Source organism: Coffea eugenioides, chromosome 2, assembly GCF_003713205.1.
Source record: "Coffea eugenioides isolate CCC68of chromosome 2, Ceug_1.0, whole genome shotgun sequence".
Taxonomy (NCBI): Eukaryota; Viridiplantae; Streptophyta; class Magnoliopsida; order Gentianales; family Rubiaceae; genus Coffea; species Coffea eugenioides.
This window is the reverse complement of record NC_040036.1, coordinates 41,746,471-41,765,744: the sequence shown is the minus strand read 5'-3', so window position 1 is coordinate 41,765,744 and position 19,274 is coordinate 41,746,471.

Sequence of the window (19,274 nt, the reverse complement as noted above, 5' to 3'; positions counted from 1 at the left end):
TTCAGTATCTTTTATATACAATATTATCTATCTTACCATCTAACTCAACCATTCTCGAAGCGACAAAATAACATTTCTTTCTGTACAAAATACATATTAACCTAAGAGATTTTGTTTTAAGGATGAAGCTCAAACATTGATAAAGTAATAAAAGATTTTCTCTGTCATGATCACTTAAACTATGTGTGACAAATCCCGGGGTCATTATGTTCTTGTATATTTCATTATTTGTCTGTTCTGAACATTTTTATAATCTCTTCTCGGTGCTGGCAGACTTCCACCCTTTCTTTTCATAGGTCCCTTTTCAATTAATTTTCAAGCGTCTCCGCAATGATTTGCATTTTTAATAGGGCAGGTGGCGCCCTGGACTGAATCGAAAGCATCAATTAAAGCCTAACTGCGAGATTGACTACCAAACAAATCAACTTTTGGTTTTGGTTTCTTAATTTGGGTTGTGTTTGGATTGCATTTTTCTAGATTTTTTGTAGAAAAATTATTGTAGGAATTTGATATATGTGAGATAAAAAGATGATTGAAAAATGTGTTCACAAAAAGTATAGCAATTTTTCTTTGAAAAATGGCTGTCCAAACAAGATTGGCCAACAGGAATGCAAGTCTGGAAATGAGAAAGCATGTCACTTGGGCTCAATTTCACGTTCACATCAATAACCCTTCTTGTTAAAAATCAGATTCTGACGGATCAGATCTGCAATAATTCGAGATCATTTACGTCTCCATCCATTTTTTTGCCATTGTGTGATCCGTGTAGGTAGGATGTCCTGAGATTTCGTCCCTGCATAGGATGAAATTAATTTTCCAGCGTTTGAGAGTTTGGACTTTAATGTGTCGTTCCAAACTAGAAGCAAATCTCAAAGTGTGTACAGTTTAAAAGTAGGGGGATGTATATCTATAAAGTCAAAGTAAAATTTTTATTAATTCAAATAAAATATCTATTATTACAAATCTCTATCCTGTATATTGTCATATATTTTAATATTATAATACTTTTTGTGATGTAATATGTGTAAGAAAAAATGTAGTTTAAAAGATAAAAATGTGATTAAAAACATATTTATAATGGTACTAAAATTTTTCTTATCCCATATCTAAACAAGCCCATTGTGTGCATGTTACCTTCAACTTTATTAGATTTTTTGAGTATTTTGAAAATGCATTGTTAAGTAATTGTCAATATCAACTAAATGAAAGAAAGACAAAAATAAGAAGTCCCATCTCCCACGTAATTGTCAATATCAACTAAATGAAAGAAGGAAGAATAAGAAGTGGAAACAAATAAGGTGGAAAGAAGTCCATCTGCCGTGTAATAGTTCGAATCATTTACAAAAAAAAATGAAAAAAAAGAAAAAAAAAGAAGAAGTTCTGACTGTTTCTTTCTCGTGTGGATAGTGAACTGTTTATTAGTTCATCACCTTACCACATTCTCATCAAATGCAGTGGATTTTTATTGCTTTAAAAATAACTCATTTTATCTACTCCTAAACTATACTATAAATAGACCTAAAAAAGGACATCAACAAATCCAAGATCGACTAAGATAGGAGATAAGTAAAGAAAAGAGAAGAAATTAAATCAATCATTAATTGATTTACCTAATTGGAAAAGCAATTTATGATAAATTACTCGCTATATATACACGTGCAATGCGTGTGCATTTTCCTAGTTTGATCACTATAAAGAATAAGGATTTGGCTCATCTCCACTAAATTCTATCTTCATTTTTCATAATACACATCTAGATGCATAACATGTGTTTTTATTTATTAACAAATCTTAAAATTAGTCAAACTTGAAATGATCTTGTCCCCTTTTAATAAATAAAGACACATGTGATTCATTCATATGTGCATTATAGGAAATGGAAAGATAATTTATTAGAGAAGAGCCAAATTATTTGTGAATATTATTTTAATAATAAAACACTAGAAAATTTGGTGGTCATTCAAGTTTTCAAGTCTCAAAAACTTGGAAAGTAAGATAAGAAGGTAAACTTGCAAATCATATATATACATATAATAAAGTCGTATTCTCATTCTTATCGATTCATGTTTTCTTTTTCTTACGTGGCTTAACGAGACGGCAAGTAGTTTTCTACGTGGCTTGCTCTTTTTTTGTTTGGATTTATATCAATTCTTATTTCCTATATTATATGATTAGTTTGATAAGATATATCAATTCTTAGTCGGATAAGAATTGTTAGTCCGATAAGATATATCAATCATACTAAGATATATCAATTCTTAGTCCGATAAGAATTGTTATCACTACAAGAAGTAGAAAAGTAACTAATTTCAATTAATAAATCATCTTTTCTTCAAAAAAATAGTTATTTGGACGATTGTGGTTTTATTTCCTATAACAATTCTTAATATTTTTTAATCAAATTTTCACCTCATATATATAAATTTTCATGGGTTTTGTTGTCTAGAATTTTTGTAATGAAATTGTTTTCAGCGAGCCAAAAGATTCTTTTTTTAAAAAATATGTTCATCTTCAGATGTAAGAATTTTATGGAAGTAAATGCTATTGTTGATTACGTCCCATGTTGTTCTTAAATTTTTAATAATCAATTGACTAAGATATTTCTTCACGAAATTTGTGTCTTTAACTATTATTACTGTTAGTTACTTTAGTTGAATTTTTTTTGTTATGTCTGACACTACAGTTAAATATTCATATTATAAGCATTTGGCCTATGCCTCTTGAGTGTGGCTAATTAAATCCTGCTTTCCTATCATGCAGTGATAATGGAAAATCAATAAATGCTAAGTTGCACGGACAAACCGAGGAGAATTTTCAAACAGAAGAAAAACAAAACAAGTTTCTGAAGAGTATAATATTATTTAATACTATTTACTGCACTTTTTATTTATTTTTAAGTTTTTGAATGTTATTTTTTCCATTTTTGAATTATTATTCACTGAATTAGATGTTCAAATTTATATTATAAGAATACTTTATATTACAATGCGCACATAGTAATATACTTAAGACAAGTTATAATAGATTATACATTAAATTTGTATTTTATATTGACATTTTCATAAAATTGACTAAATAGTTTATTTTTTTTCGACGATTCCCGTTCAACAAACAGGTACAAAACTAGTTTGAATATAAAATTGGCAAATTTAGCTAGAAAAAAAACACTTTAAAAGTACTTTTATCACCTAAAAGTACTCTTTTACCAAAAGTAATGCAACTCCAAATGGTGCCTAAATATCTAACGAAATTACCTCTTGATTGCAAAAATGGTAATTTTACTACCAAAAAAAAATGAAAGTTACCAATTCTTTTTTTTTTCTGAAGGAATTACCATTTCTTTCACTAATTTTACTACCAAAAAAAAGTGTCAGATACCATCTTAAACCATCTCCTCTTATTCAAAAAGAAAAATGGATAATTTCAAAAATTTCCCCGAGGTTTCTAACAATGTCACTAGACTCTCCTGAAGTTTTCAAGATTACACAAACCTCCCCTGAGGTTAAGGTTTTGTTAACAAAATTAGTTCAATTAGAAATAGTAATATTAAAAAGGTACTTGAAGGAGACAGATGAAACTTTTATTTTATAAATACCCCTTATGCATGTATATAAGTTGTATTAGTAAAAAAAATAAAAATAATTAAAAGTTAGAAACAATTAATACATACATTTCACCACTTAAAAGTTCACATTTAATAAATTAGGCAATACAAATAAGCAACAAAACTACACTAATAATCATAAGATTCAAAACGACCTTCTTTCGTTTGTGATCATTAGAGTAGTTTTGTTGCTTATTTGTGTTTTCTAATTTATTAAATGTGAATTTTTTGAGCGGTGAAATATGTATATTGATTATTTCTAACTTTTAATTTATGGAACAAAAATTTCATCTCTCTCCTTAAAGTACTTTTTTAATGTTCCTTTTTTTAATTGGACTAATTTTGTCATCAAAACCTTAACCTCAGGGGAGGTTTGTGTAATTTTACAAATTTCAGGGAAGGCTAGTGAAATTATCAGAAAGTTCAAGGGAGGTTTCTCAAATTATCCCAAAGAAAAAACAAAAGAAAATCCTCCACGGCTGCTGCAGCCTGCGGCCATCTCCTCAACACTGCTCACCTAAATTGATGATCTTGCTTAATTTTCAATTCGCCTTCAAAGCCCCATCGCTCAAAGGGATTCCTTTTGCCCATTTAGGGATTCCATGACTTAGAAAGTTCAGCAAATTTCAGTTGAATTCTTAGTACTTTACCTTGATTTCTCTTTTCTCCCTTTCTGTTATGGTACAGAACCAGAGTCGCAGCAATATGAGAATGTTGCAAACTCAAAATATGGGTTAATCGCGGCAAACAATCAATGGAACAGTGAATTTGGAGATTAAAAGATGAACTCAACTTTCATTAATGAACTTCAATATTAGGTTACAAGAACAGAGAATACGAATTCAGTGAGGAAGGGGAAAGAAATTGAAGGAAAACTTGGGAGGAGGGAAACGAGATTGGTGGCCCAAATCTCTTACAATCAAAGCTGGAAAATAATGACAAAAGCTACTCTATACCGCAGACATGCCTGCTTATATCACTATCTGTGCTAACAAACTTTCAACTAAACCAATGAACTCTAAACACGTGTCCTTTCATAGCTACAAGTGGCAATGGTCCTCAGTTTCTGTTCGAAGCAGATGAAACCCAGCAAAGGCGTGGTTTGTGGGCACGCCTTCGATGACTCACTTATGCAAAACTTCACGCTTTCAGCTTCTGACATCACGACTTCTTCATTTCTGCTTCTTAGTTCATTTCTTCAGTTCCAGTCTAACCTTTTAGCTCCATCACAATTTCATGTTTGTTCAGGGTTCCGACGACTCTTTTGAAATTCACGAGGGCGGCAGCTTTGATTTCGATGGGCTTTGATTTTCTCCGGGGCGCTGTTATGATTCACGCTACAACCATAGTCAGTGCAAGTGTGATGGCACATCGACACTCTTGTTGTCTCCATGATTATCATCGGTATTGATCCTAAAGTTACAGTCTTCTTTGTTTTCCTTTTTCCGCCTTCATTTTGTGGCTTTCTTATTATTTTTAATGGGTTTCCATTTTTCAATTTCATCTAGGGTTTAAATTACTGATAAATTTTTTATTATTAAAAGAGTAGGTTGACTGGAATGAATCCATCATCTCATAAATAGTTCCTCTTCACATTTGGATGCCATACTATATGTAGTTTTCTTCTGGTATCAATCTAAATTTTTTGTTTTTGATTCTATTTGATCCACGTTTAACTACTTGCTGCTGAGAGTATGAAAATGCAATTTTAATTTAGAGGAATTTACTTTCATTTGGTGATGCAATGATTCTTAGGGATGTGCTATTGGTACATACAAAGATGTTGAAGGATCTGATGAAAATCTCTGCAAACCTTGTTCCCTTGACTGCCTTCCTAGTCATGCATTTTTTATCTATGTATGAGGTGATGTAATGCAATGAGCTTTAAGTTTCTTAGAAGTCCATTTCTCAATTATCTGCTTCATTATTGGACATGATAGATCTAACTTTATTTTGGGTATGATTTGCTACAGGGGATGTTACCAAATCAGTTTGTCCCTACAAATGTATATCCAAAAGGTACAGAATGCCCAACTGCTATACCTCTTTTGACGAGTTGATACATACACTTGAAGGTCCCTGGCCATTCTCACTCTTATCAGCATGTCTTGCACTCCTTCTAGCTCTAGTATTGAGCACTTTGAGGATCAAATTGATTGGGTTGGGATGTTCACATATCAATGTGAATTCAACTGAGCTCCAAAATCATCATCATTCTCCTTATCTTCTCACTTTATCTGACGTATGGTCTTCATTAACTTTTCGGTTCTAGGATGCATCTATGTAGTATTGCCAAATTGGCAATTTTTATTTTTACAGTAATTTATTTGCATAACATCTAGGTCTGTGGTGCCAGAGCCGAAGAAACTCAGAGCCATGTCCACATGATGTATTTTTATGGTCCCAATACTTTTAGATAACCGTATAATCTTCCCTATTTGCCTCCCAACGCAATTGTTGAGATTGTGTAAACATTCACATGTAATTTGAAGTTTTTGGGTAGTAGGCAAGGGTTTAGAAGAAAAAAACTTGTTCACCTTGGAACCTTATATGTAGGAGTTTAATTTATTAGTTCTTTTGTCATCTTTGATTACGAGACAATTTTGAATGCTGTACATATTTTTCCTTGCCATTTTAAAAGACTGTGCTTAAGTTCATGATTATTTAGTAACTTTTGAGTTTTACACCTGAAAGTTATTAGTCTTTCTTCTTATTCATTAATTTTTATTCCACAAAGATACATAAGTTAATCTTTGATCCATTTCACTGAGTCAGAATTTTGACTTCTTTTCCAATGAACTGTACTTGGTTGAGGCTCACTTAGCTTCAACTTTCTGGTCTGATACAGCGAGAATATGAGAGTTTTTCTAAACAAAATTTTACTTCATTTGCAAAATTTTCAAGGTTACTCATGTGCTAATGGTGATTAACAGCAGGTATGAAGGTGCTTTGAACAGATTTATAGACGAGATCAACTCCGTTGCAGCATATGAACGGTGGGAAGGGTCAGTGCATAGCACATGCTTGCTTAATCTTGTTCCTGGTCCCGGAAACAATGGCGTTGGAGTAATAAAGTTCACCATTGTCAGGAGTATGTTTAGTCTGAGTATGACCATTCTTGTATATGATCCTGCAGATCGCCAGCATTATACAAAGGAATGAAGGTTTGACTTTGTTGCTAAGAGTGAAACTCTTTGGCCCTGTGGAAATCTGATCAAAATTTTGTGGCTCAGGAATTTGCAGCCTAATACTTCTTTTATGCCCTGCAAGACAATGATGCTAGTATGAATTTGGTGTATTTAGTTCAATAGAGTATTTTCTTATGTTGATATGGCCTATTAATTCGGTGTATTGAATTAAAATAGCTTTAAAAAGTTTATTTATGTAATAAAAGTTGTTTAATTAAGAATTTTATCTGCATATCAGTAGCCAATTGCTTGATTACATATTTGCTAAAGTTGTAAATTAACCAATGTCTGGGCATGCTCATGCGTTGCATTAGGGCTCACACAAGTATTCTAGTCCAAAGAACAAAGAATTTGAGATCATCTACAAAGGCGCTGGAATTGGATGAGAAGTTGGAAGAGGAGAATTTGACGATTCTACTCTTCAAACAGGGCCAATTCCAAGCTTCAAGCAGTCAATTAGCCAACTAAGTCCAATATCATCTTTCTTTGCCCTTTTTTGATTTCCTTCCTCCAATACTCTGTCTTGCTTAAAGCTGATGTGAAGGAATTGTATGTTTTCAGATGTATTATGCATTTAGTCATAGATAGTGTTATAAGTTTATACCTAGCAGTGTAATTTCTGTTCTTTTTTCTATTCTATTGTTTGCCTTTTATGGTCACTTTTGCGAACCTTTCCTTGCCAGACACGTGTCTGTTAAGCATCTTTGGCACTTTTCTTTTGAGGTATCATGAGCTCTAACAAGTCGCTCTAGCTTTAATCGTAAGACCCTTCTGATCCATTACTCACATGACTGCTGTATAAGCTTGTTTCATGTGTTCACATGACATGGTGCATATGCCTTTTTGTTTGTTTTTCTTTTTCAATTATCCTTAGTAATGGATGAGTTTTTCTATGTATTTCTCTGTAGAAGATCAAGATGTTTTAGGTTGTCAATTAATCTTTTGCACTTAATCTAATTGCTATGACATCTCTTGTCCAAAGTATGTTGTTACTTTTTGTCTTATTTGTCCATTTGTGGATTTCCAGCTCCGCAAAAGAGTGTTTCAAGTTTCTCACTAGATACCTCACAACATTTTCTGATGAAGATGCATATGCTATGAATGAAGCAAAGGAAGAAGCAGTCCGTGCTATAGTTGATTTTCTGAAGGCACCTGGCATGTTTCAAGTATCGCTTGTCTGTCTCTTTGAATTGCATATAAAATGGTTGTGAGGAGCCTCAAGGCTTGGTTGAATCTGACTTTATGGAGCATGATTATTCATCTCCAAATGTTACATTAAATTTTTCTTTGCTATAATTTTGAGCTAAAGTGTGACATATATGCTATTGTACTTCATTATCAATATGGTATATTGGAACTTATTTGCGTGATGTGTCACAACATTGTGGAGTCATTTGTACCTTGGAATGTGAAGAAACCTACAACTCATCAATCAAGTTAGATTTTGTTCTTGTTGTCTTGGATTATAGTAGTTGTACTTCTACTTCCATATTTATTTGAATAGTTGATAGATAGACGAACTTGTGAGATGGTATGTCTTCTTGGAATATAGCTATATGTCGACCTTGTAGAAGGTGAAAAGCTGTATGTATTTTATGAAACCAGGGACATAATTTACTTTGTGACTTCTTGTTTTCAAAGACTGGTACTGGCGCCGGTGCACCTGGAAGTTGCTTGTGCTATTATGTTTTGGATAATATTTCACTCTTGCTACATGGATAATGATTCTTTTATGCGTGTTCTTGCTAGTGGGACTACCATGTAAGCCTGCTGTGGCGCAGTTAGAGAAGGATGCTAAACATGCATTGGTATATCAGCTCCTGAAGATCTTCTTGACTCAAGTTTGATGCTTACTCGGATTTTCCTTGTTTCATTGCTGCTGAAAAGCCATTGACCACTTAGTTTCCTCGACAAAATTTCTTTCTTTCGTTGTAGTTTATGTCATTTTTTGGGATAGATATTTTCAGATGAATCTTAGTAGTGCTAGCTTAATTGATAAAGTACACAAATACAACACTCAATTTTCACTGGGGATACCAGATTGCAATACTTATTTAGAAGTTCTTTACAATGATGCATTGGATTGTAAGTTTTTTTTTTTTTTTTGGGTGTGTTCCTAACTCATCTGGAAAATATCTCAAATATGAGGGTGTTCCTTATTCTTTTTAGTCCATTTGGTTTTAGATTAGTCAAAATTTATAATCAATCTGTCATTTTCCTAGTATATTTATTCAAATGGCCAAAATAAGAAATTTGAAATTTATAACCAATTTGTTAACGATCTAATCTATTCAATCAAATGGCAAAAACGAGCAATTTAATGTATTCTTGCTCGTTTTTCCATGGCCAAGAGTGAAATTGGAAAAAACTGCAAACTTAGATGTAAAAAAATGCGATGAATCAATTTGATGTATTCTAAATCGAAAATTTTGATTTGCTAGAGATAAAGGAACTTGATTGCACAGTTGGTTGCCAAGTTATAAGATCTAGATTTAGATCCCTCTAGTTGAAAATATGGGATATTCCCTTGAAATGTTTTTATAATGTAGAATGGTCATCTTGTTTATTCTTGGTGGTTTTATTGATGAACTCGTATAATTTGTATTGTAAATTGGAGAATCAATCAATTTTTGTTATAGCGATGATAAGGTTCATATTTTAAAGTACTAAGTTCTACTAAAATAAGAAAATATAAAAATAATGTTCTACAACAATAAGCATTGAGATGAATTTAATAACAGTGACGTTTATGGAATATTAGGTACAAACAATTGCTAAATAAGTTCTTTAGCAAATGCACTCCTTGATCAACGTGGTTGTTTAGAATAATGACGCTAAATTAGTAGCAATAGTTATGAGTTTTTATTGATAGGATATGTTTTCTGTGTAAATGAGGCGCTAACAAGAAGAAATATTTTATTGACGAATTTTTTTATATTTTTATGTAGTCCCGAATACTAGGATAGAGATTAATCTTTCATACAACTAGAAATGCTATTTATAATGATCAGTCTTTTTTTGTGACTTTCAACAAAATCTTCCACAAAATCTTCACCGAAAAGGATACTTTCGTATGAGGGCTTCCACCTCGGCTATCCCAATTGTGCTCCTAAAATGAGGGAGTTGGCCGAAATCTATTCTGGTGAGGTCTAGTGGAGCCGCTGGCTCCAATACCCCCTCATCTCGGGATATCTCAGATTCGAGGTCGTCGTTATATAAGACCTCGGACTCCGTCTCCTCGGCTTCCGGAGAAATCTCGGCTCTTTCTCCTCCTAGGTTGGCAAAGGTGTCTTCAACCTCCTCGGAAGGGTCGGAGCTCTCCGCTTCTTCGAAGTTCGGCCTCATTGTCTTTTTATGCGTATGAGCTATTCTAGCCATACTTGAAAAAGAAAATGGACTTACTATTTTCTAAAGAAAGTAGAGGTCAGCTACTTCGCGCTAGCAAAAAATAATCTCAATTGATTGCCTCGGTTGAGTTGATGTAACTTTCTCTCACAGTGAAAGTAAAAGGTGAAAAGCCCTCTATTTATAGGAGGGGAAAGGCAAACAGGCAGTCGTTTTGAATTTCAAAAGACGTGTCCCCTCTTTTCTCATTAATGAGTGACTATTCGTCTGACATCCGTTCAATGCATCCCTCAATGTCCAAGCCTTTATTTCCCCCATTGAAACTTGGCTTACCATCATCCCAATGTGAGCCACATGTCTTGTCATTGTTCTGCGACTTAGCCTGGAGTAGGGAGGCATGCTAGCTTTCCCCTCCCCAAGGCTGGGGGGCTTATTGAGGGCGTTCACCTCGTCCCTCCTCGATTTTACGACTGGGTGAGGTGACCTCCGCGAGTCCCTTGCCACCTCGGCTCACTGTCTCACCCCCTAGGGTCGGCCTCAGTCTCTCCGAGGCGGCTTCACCTCAGCTTGACTTCCTATCTGACATCTAACATACCACAGGAAAGGTTGACTTGTACACGACGGAATGACATGATAGTGACATGACTATTGGAAATAGTTAGTGATAAATTCCACATTGAAAGTATGTGAAGTATGGAAGAGGTTTATAATCAAGGGCACACGTATTCAAATCAATTTGGATGGTAGGAAATTTTGGAGGGAAACTTCAAAATTGCACATGCATTTGTCATGTTGACTATTAAATTAAAATATAAATTTAATGGTCAAAAGATTGGCACTTGGCACTTGGGCACTTGGATCTTAAGAACCAAAATTAATTTTAATTAATTTCGTTTTAATATTTCTTCTTAACTAAACGGTTTCCTTTTAGGGGTTATATCTGATGATACAGCGCATGCAACCGTTAAGTGTCTATTTATTTTTAAAAGGTACATATTCATGAAGAAATACGTTTCTAAAAGACATGACATTTCTTTTGGGGTACCTGAACATTATAAATAAGAGTGTACAGATAACAAAAAACTCTCTTTTTTTTTTTTACTTCTGATTTTCCTATTCTTCTACTTCGTTCAAAACAATATTCTCTAAACTGTTTTTTGAGAGAATTTCTACATACTACTGTGTGGAAATTCTGGTTGGCTTTGTTATTCTTAGATGGAATTGCTCAAACCCAGTAGTAGAATAGTGAGAGCAAATTTCCTTAAGGAAAGTGAATTTTCACGTCAAAGCCGTTTTCTGTTGTCATAGTTATTACTGTTTTACTAACAATGACCACTGCTATGTCCTTTCTATCAGGCCTAAGTCTGACACTGTCAGCCTAAGGCCTATGGGAATTGAAGCTCATCATTCTTCCTACCATATTGTCTATTATAAATACCCTTCCATCCGTAGGAAAGGTACATACATACTCTAACTCAGACACATATTAGAAATACTAAGGCCCTTGCTTTTAGTTTGCAATTGCGTACCACTTGACCGGGGAACAAAGCCCTGTGCTCTTTATGCAGATTTGATAGGTGAATCCTTCGGTTCGGTCCAATCATTCGGAATTCAGCTTTTCACCTTCAAAGCCCCATCACTCAAAGAGATTCCTTTTGCTCATTTAGAGATTCCATGACTTAGAAAGTCCAACTAATTTCAGGTGAATTTGCAGTTCTTTGCTTTGATTTCTCCTTTCTCACTTTAATGTTTGTTCAGGGTTCCTACAACTCTTTTGAAACTCACGAGGGCGGCAGCTTTGATTTAGATGGGCCTCACTCTCCAGCGTTGTTATGATTCACGCTACAACCATTGGCGGTGCAAGTGTGATGGCACTTCCCGAAACCCTCCTGAATAAAATTGGCACTCATGCTGTGTCCTCGGTATTGATCCTAAATTTACAATCTTTTTTTATTAGAGAAATTTACTGTCATTTGGTAATGCAATGATTCTAGGAATGCACTATTGGAACATACAAAGATGTTGAAGGATCTAACGAAAATATCTACAAACCTTGTTCCCTTGAGCGCCTTCCTAGTCATGCATTTTTTTTTATCTATGTATGAGGTGATGTAATGCAATGAGCTTTAATATTCTTAGAAGTCCATTTCTCAATTATTTGCTTCATCATTGGACATGATAGATCTAACTTCATTTTGGGTATGATTTGTGTTAGGTCTGGTCCCAGGAAATTGACAAAAGGATTTGTAGGAACCCCTAAAAGACAAATAACAAAGCAGAAATAAGTAAAACAAGAACACAAGAATTTACATGGTTCGGTCAAATTGACCTACGTCCACGGGCGGAGGAGGAGCAATATTTTACTATGAAGAAGAGAGTACAAAAGATGCCTTAGGAAAGTGTTCCTAGGCCCAAAACACCTAATACTAAAACACAAGAGAGCCTAAAAGTATTTAACTAAACAAAAGGTTTAATGACCCAAAGGCCCAAATAGCCCACTAATGCTCTCTTGGTCTTGTGCACTTAACCCCATCACAGGCCCACTATATTTATAGGCAACCAAGGGAAAGGTTCCCTTATACAAAAGCCGATGTGGGACAACGCCACACTAACAAATCTCCACCTTGACGTGTCCCCAACATCAACAGTAGCAAAACTGCTCCACCTTCTCCACATAAACTCCAATGGGCTCACCAACAACGAATACCAACTCAAATCAAGCATTGTTTGAACTTGTAAACTGGAAGAGATTTCGTGAACATGTCAGCAGGATTCTCCTTGGTACTGATTTTCTGAACAAGGACTTTTCGCTCAGCAATAGTATCTCGAATGAAATGAAATTTCACATCAATGTGCTTCGTCCTCTCATGATACATCTGGTCTTTGGTCAAATGAATGGCACTTTGACTATCACAGTAAATAGTAATAACACCTTGATACAAACTAAGTTCGCCAAACAGACTCTTCAACCACAAAGCTTCTTTGATTGCCTCAGTCATGGCCATATATTCTGCCTCCGTAGTAGATAAAGCTACAATAGATTGTAAAGTAGCTTTCTAACTAACTGCACAACCGCCAATGCAAAATACGTAATTTGAAAGTGATCTTCTCCTGTCAAGATCCCCAGCATAGTCAGAGTTTACAAAACCAACCAAAGTGTTATTATTTCTTCCAAACTCCAAACTACAATTTGAAGTCCCTCGCAAGTATCTGAGAATCCACTTCACAGCCTGTCAATATGCTTTTCCGAGACACGACATATACCTGCTAACCACACTGACTGCTTGTGCAATAGCTGGACGAGTACAAACCATTGCATACATAATGCTGCCAACTACGTTGGAATAAGGAACCCGTGTCATATACTCTTCCTCTTCAACTGACTGTGGTGACTGAGTAGCAGATAGTCGAACATGAATAACAAGAGGAGTAGTCACAGGTTTAGCATCTTTCATGCCAAACTTCTCCAAAACCTTTTCAAGATAATTTTCTTGAGTCAAGAATAATTTTCCAGCTCCTCGGTCTCTTTTGAGTTCCATGCCAAGAATTTTCTTAGCTGCTCCCAAATGTTTCATGTCAAATTCACTACTTAACTGCAACTTCAAAGTGTGAATTTCTGACAAATTCTTGGCAGCAATGAGCATGTCATCAACATAAAGCAGCAAATAAATAAAAGAACCATCATCTAACTTCCGGAAGTAAACGCAACTATCATACATGCTCCTTGAATAACCATGACTCAACATAAAAGTGTCAAATCTCTTATACCACTGTCTTGGAGATTGTTTCAATCCATATAAGGATTTTTTTAACAAACAAACATGGTCTTCCTTTCCTTCAATTTCAAATCCCTGAGATTGTTTCATATAAATTTTTTCTTCAAGTTCACTATGTAAAAAAGCTGTCTTAACATCAAGTTGCTCCAACTCCAAATCATACATGGCAACTAAAGCAAGCAAAACACGAATAGAGCTATGCTTAACAACATGTGAAAATACTTCATTAAAATCAACACCTTGTACCTGACTATAGCCCTTTGCAACCAAACATGCTTTATACCTTGCATCTTCAACTCCTGGAATACCTTCTTTCTTCTTGAAGACCCATTTGCATCCAACAATTTTCTTACCTGAAGGCGGCTTCATAAGAACCCAAGTTCCATTTCGATGGAGAAACTCAATTTCTTCATTTATCGCAACCAACCACCTAGCAGAATCATCACAAGAAATCGCATCTGAATAAGTAATAGGCTCATCAACTACATCAGTTTCTTCTGCGATAGACAAAGTATATGCAACCAAATTTGCATATTTTTGTGGTGGTCGAATATCCCTCATTGGTTTATCTCTGGCAATGAAATATTCTTCCTCTTCTGAATTATTTTCATCGGTAGATTCAGATGCATCTACTAGCACTTGTTGAATAGAAGGACCAGAGACTACCAATTTTCATCAGATTCAGATCATCTACTAGCTGCTTCCAATCTCAAGCTCCACTGCTTATCTATTATCTGTTTGACAAGAACTAGAAGACTCCTTCTTGGAAGATAACATAGAGAATTCATCAAAAGTAATGTCTCTACTGATTATAAATTTTGGAGATTCAAGGAAAATACACTTTTTAGCACGAGATTCTAATTTTCCATCATTTACATGCATGTATGCTGGACACCCAAAAATTTTAAAATCAGAATAATCAGCAGGAGTACCTGACCAAATTTCCTCAGGAGTTTTGAAATTAACGGCAGCAGAAGGAGCACGGTTAACAATATAACAGGCCATAGAAATTGCTTCGGCCCAAAAATCTTTGGCCAACCCTGCGTTAGAGATCATGCACCTCGCTCTCTCTAAAAGTGTTCTGTTCATACGTTCGGCCACACTATTTTGCTGAGGCGTCATCCTGACAATGTGATGCCGAACAATTCCTTCATTCTTGCAAAATTCATTAAATTCTCTTTCACAAAATTCCATACCATTATCTGTTCTAAGCCGTTTGATCTGTTTAACTGTCTGTTTCTCAATCAAAACTTTCCATTGCTTGAAAGTGAGGTAAATATCATTCTTATGTTTAAGAAAATAAACCCAAACTTTTCTTGAATAATCATCAATGAAAGTCAACATATACATGGCACCACCCTTAGACGGAACACGAGATGGACCCCATAAATCTGAATGAATATAATCAAGAGTACCTTTCGTCTTATGGATCGCTTGAGAACTGAAGCTAACTCTTTTTTGCTTCCCAAATATACAATGTTCATAGAATTCTAGTGACCCAGTACTCTGACCGCAAAGAAGTCCCATTTTGCTTAGTATGCTCAGGCCTTTCTCGCTCATATGTCCCAAACGCATATGCCACAATTTAGTGATGTCAGAATCAGACAAAGATGATGATAACGAAACTGCAACCGAGCCTGTGACAGTAGATCCCTGCAAAACATATAAACTACCAACCCTGCAAGCTTTCATTACAACGACAGCACCTTTAGAAACCTTCATAATGCCATTTTCACCTGTGTATTTGCACCCAAGAGCCTCTAGAGTGCCCAAAGAGATGAGATTCTTTTTCAAATCAGGAACATGTTTAACATTAGTGAGCATCCTCACAATACCATCATACATTTTAATTCGAATTGTACCCTTACCAACAACATTATAAGCGGCATTATTATCCATCAAAACAATTTCACCATTATAAGATTCATAAGTGGAATATAAATCCCTATTGGGACACATGTGATAAGAGCACCCCGAATCTAAAATCCACTTATTTTTAGACCTTGTCCTGTCATCAGTCACAAAGAAAATACTTCCTTCATTCTCATCAGCTGCAACACCAGTTTCGGCAGCCTCAAAATTTTTTTGCACTAGATTTCCCCTTTTATTTCAATTTATTTTTCAATTTGAAACAATCTGCCTTAACGTGCCCCATTTTATGACAATAATTGCACTCCACATTTTTATGTCTGGATTTAGATCTAGATTTAGATCTACTTTTATTAAATTCTCTTCTCTCAGTTCTGTCCCTAACAACCAGACCTTCTGCATGGCCTCCACTAAATTTTTCAGTAATATCCCTGTCTATCTGCTCCTTAGATTTTAATGCAGATTTAATTTTCTGATACAAAATTGTTTCTTTTCCATAAATCATAGTATCGCGAAAATGTTTAAAAGATTGGGGAAGGGAACACAAAAGTAACAGGGCCTGATCCTCATCATCAATTTTTGAATCTATATTTCCCAAATCCATAATAATGGAATCAAATTTATCAAGATGTGAGAGTATAGATGTACCTTCAGTCATGCGAAGCATATACAAACTTTGCTTTAAATAAAGCCGATTCTCAACTGTCTTCTTCATGTACAAGACCTTAAGTTTGTCCCACATGGCCTTTGCCGAAGTCTCAGTGGCTACCTCCCGCAAAAGCTCGTCAGAGAGATTTAAGATAATACTGGATCTTGCCTTCTTATCCATCTCAGCAAAATTTGCTTCTGTCACACTCTCTGGCTTTTTCTCAATTCTGTGTATTGCTAGATCAACTCCGTCTTGAACCAAAATGGCCTCCATCTTGAGCTGCCACATCCCGAAGTTGACATTCCTGTCGAATTTCTCGACGACAGTCTTTGTTATTGTCATTGTTGCCACAAAATCCAAAGCCTCCAAAGAAGCTCTGATACCAGTTTGTTAGGTCTGGCCCCAGGAAATTGACAAAAGGATTTGTAGCAACCCTCAAAAGACAAATAACAAAGCAGAAATAAGTAAAACAAGAACACAAGAATTTACGTTGTTTGGTCAAATTGACCTACATCCACGGGCGGAGGAGGAGCAATATTTTACTATGAAGAAGAGAGTACAAAAGATGCCTTAGGAAAGTGTTCCTAGACCCAAAACACCTAATACTAAAACACAAGAGAGCCCAAAAGTATTTAACTAAACAAAAGGCTTAATGACCCAAAGGCCCAAATAGCCCACTAATGCTCTCTTGATCTTGGTGCACTTAACCCTATCATAGGCCCACTATACTTATAGGCAACCAAGGGAAAGGTTCCCTTATACAAAAGCCGATGTGGGACAATGCCACACTAACAATTTGCTACAGGGAATGTTACCAAATCAGTTTGCCCCTACAAATGTATATCCAAAAGGTACAGAATGCCCAACTGCTATGCCTCTTTTGAAGAGTTGATACATAATCTTGAAGGTCCCTAGCCATTCTCACTCTTATCAGGGTGTCTTGCACTCCTTCTAGCTCTAGTATTGAGCACTTTGAGGATCAAATTGAATGGATTGGGGTGTTCATATATCAATGTGAATTAAACTGAGCTCCAAAATCATTATCATTCTCCTTATCTTCTCTCTTTATCTGACGTACGGTCTTCATTAACTTTTTGGTTCTATGATGCATCTATGTAGTATTGCCAAATTGGCAATTTTTATTTTTAACGTAATTCATTTGCGTAACATCTAGGTCAGTGGTGCCAGAGCTGAAGAAACTCAGAGCCATGTCCACATGATGTACTTTTATGGGTCCAAATACTTTTAGAGAACCATATAATCTTCCCTATTTGCCTCCCAACGCAATTGTTGAGCCTATGTAAACATTTGCTTGTAATCTGAAGTTTTTGGGCCGTAGGCAAAGGTTTAGAAGAAAAAATGTTGTTCACCTTGGAACCCTATATGTAGGAGTTTAATTTAATAATTCTTTTGTCATCCTTGATTACGAGAGAATTTTGATTGCTGTATATATTTTTCTTTGCCATTTTAAAAGACTGTGCTTAAGTTTATGATTATTAAGTATCTTTTGAGTTTTACACCTGAAAGATATTAGTCTTTCTTCTTATTCATTAATCTTTATTACACAAAGATACATAAGTTAATCTTTACTGAGTCAGAATTTTGACTTCTTTTCCAATGAACTGTACTTGGTTGAGGCTCACTTAGCTTCAACTTTCTGGTCTGATACAGCGAGAATATGAGAGATTTTCTAAACAAAATTTTACTTCATTTGTAAAATTTTCAAATGTTACTCATGTGCTAATGGTGATTGACAGCAGGTATGATGGTGCTTTGAACAGATTTATAGACGAGATCAACTAAATTGCAGCATACAAACGGTGGGAAGGGTCAGTGCATAGCACATGCTTGCTTAACCCTGTTTCTGGTCCCGGAAACAATGGCGTTGGAGTAATAAAGTTCACCGTTGTTAGGAGTATGTTGAGTCTGAGTATGACCATTCTTGTATATGATCCTGCAGATCGCGAGCATTATACAAAGGAATGGAGGTTTGACTTTGTTGCTAAGAGTGAAACTCTTTGGCCCTGTGGAAATCTGATCAAAATTTTGTGGCTCGGAAATTTGCAGCCTAATACTTCTTTTATGCACTGCAAGACAATGAAGCTAGTATGAATTTGGTGTATTTAGTTCAATAGAGTATTTTCTTATGTTGATATGGCCTGTTAATCATGTGTATTGAATTAAAATAGCTTTAAAAAGTTTGTTATGTATAATTGCAAGTTAAGTATTAAAAGTTGTTTAATGAAGAATTTTATCTGCGTATCAGTAGCCAATTGCTTGATTACATATTTGCTCAAGTTGTAAATTAACCAAAGTCTGGGCACCTTCATGCATTGCGTTAGGGCTCACACAGTAGTCTAGTCCAAAGAACAAAGAACCTGAGATCATCTACAAAGGTGCTAGAATTGGAATAGAAGTTGGAAGATGAAAATTTGACGATTCTACTCTTCAAACAGGGCCAATTCCAACCTTCAAGCTGTAAATTCCATAGACCTACTAGGAACCATTTTTGCTATCTCCATGGAATTTCCATAGAAATTCTTTCTGCAAGAATATGAAATACTTACTTCAAGTGCCTTCACATTATATTCACACTTTCGAGTATATATCCATTTGCACAAATTCAAAGAAAGAATTAAGAAATCCAAAACCATTATACTCAATGTCATTTAACAGTGCATTTAATTGCAACTTTAAGATTCATGCTCACAAGTTGCAAAAATAATATGGTACCACATGAGATTCTACACATTCATCTTTTTCCGTTATTCACACTAGAAATCCATGTTATTGAGAATCTTCAATGATATATCAGATTCTTTGCATTAATTTTTAGCAAAGGA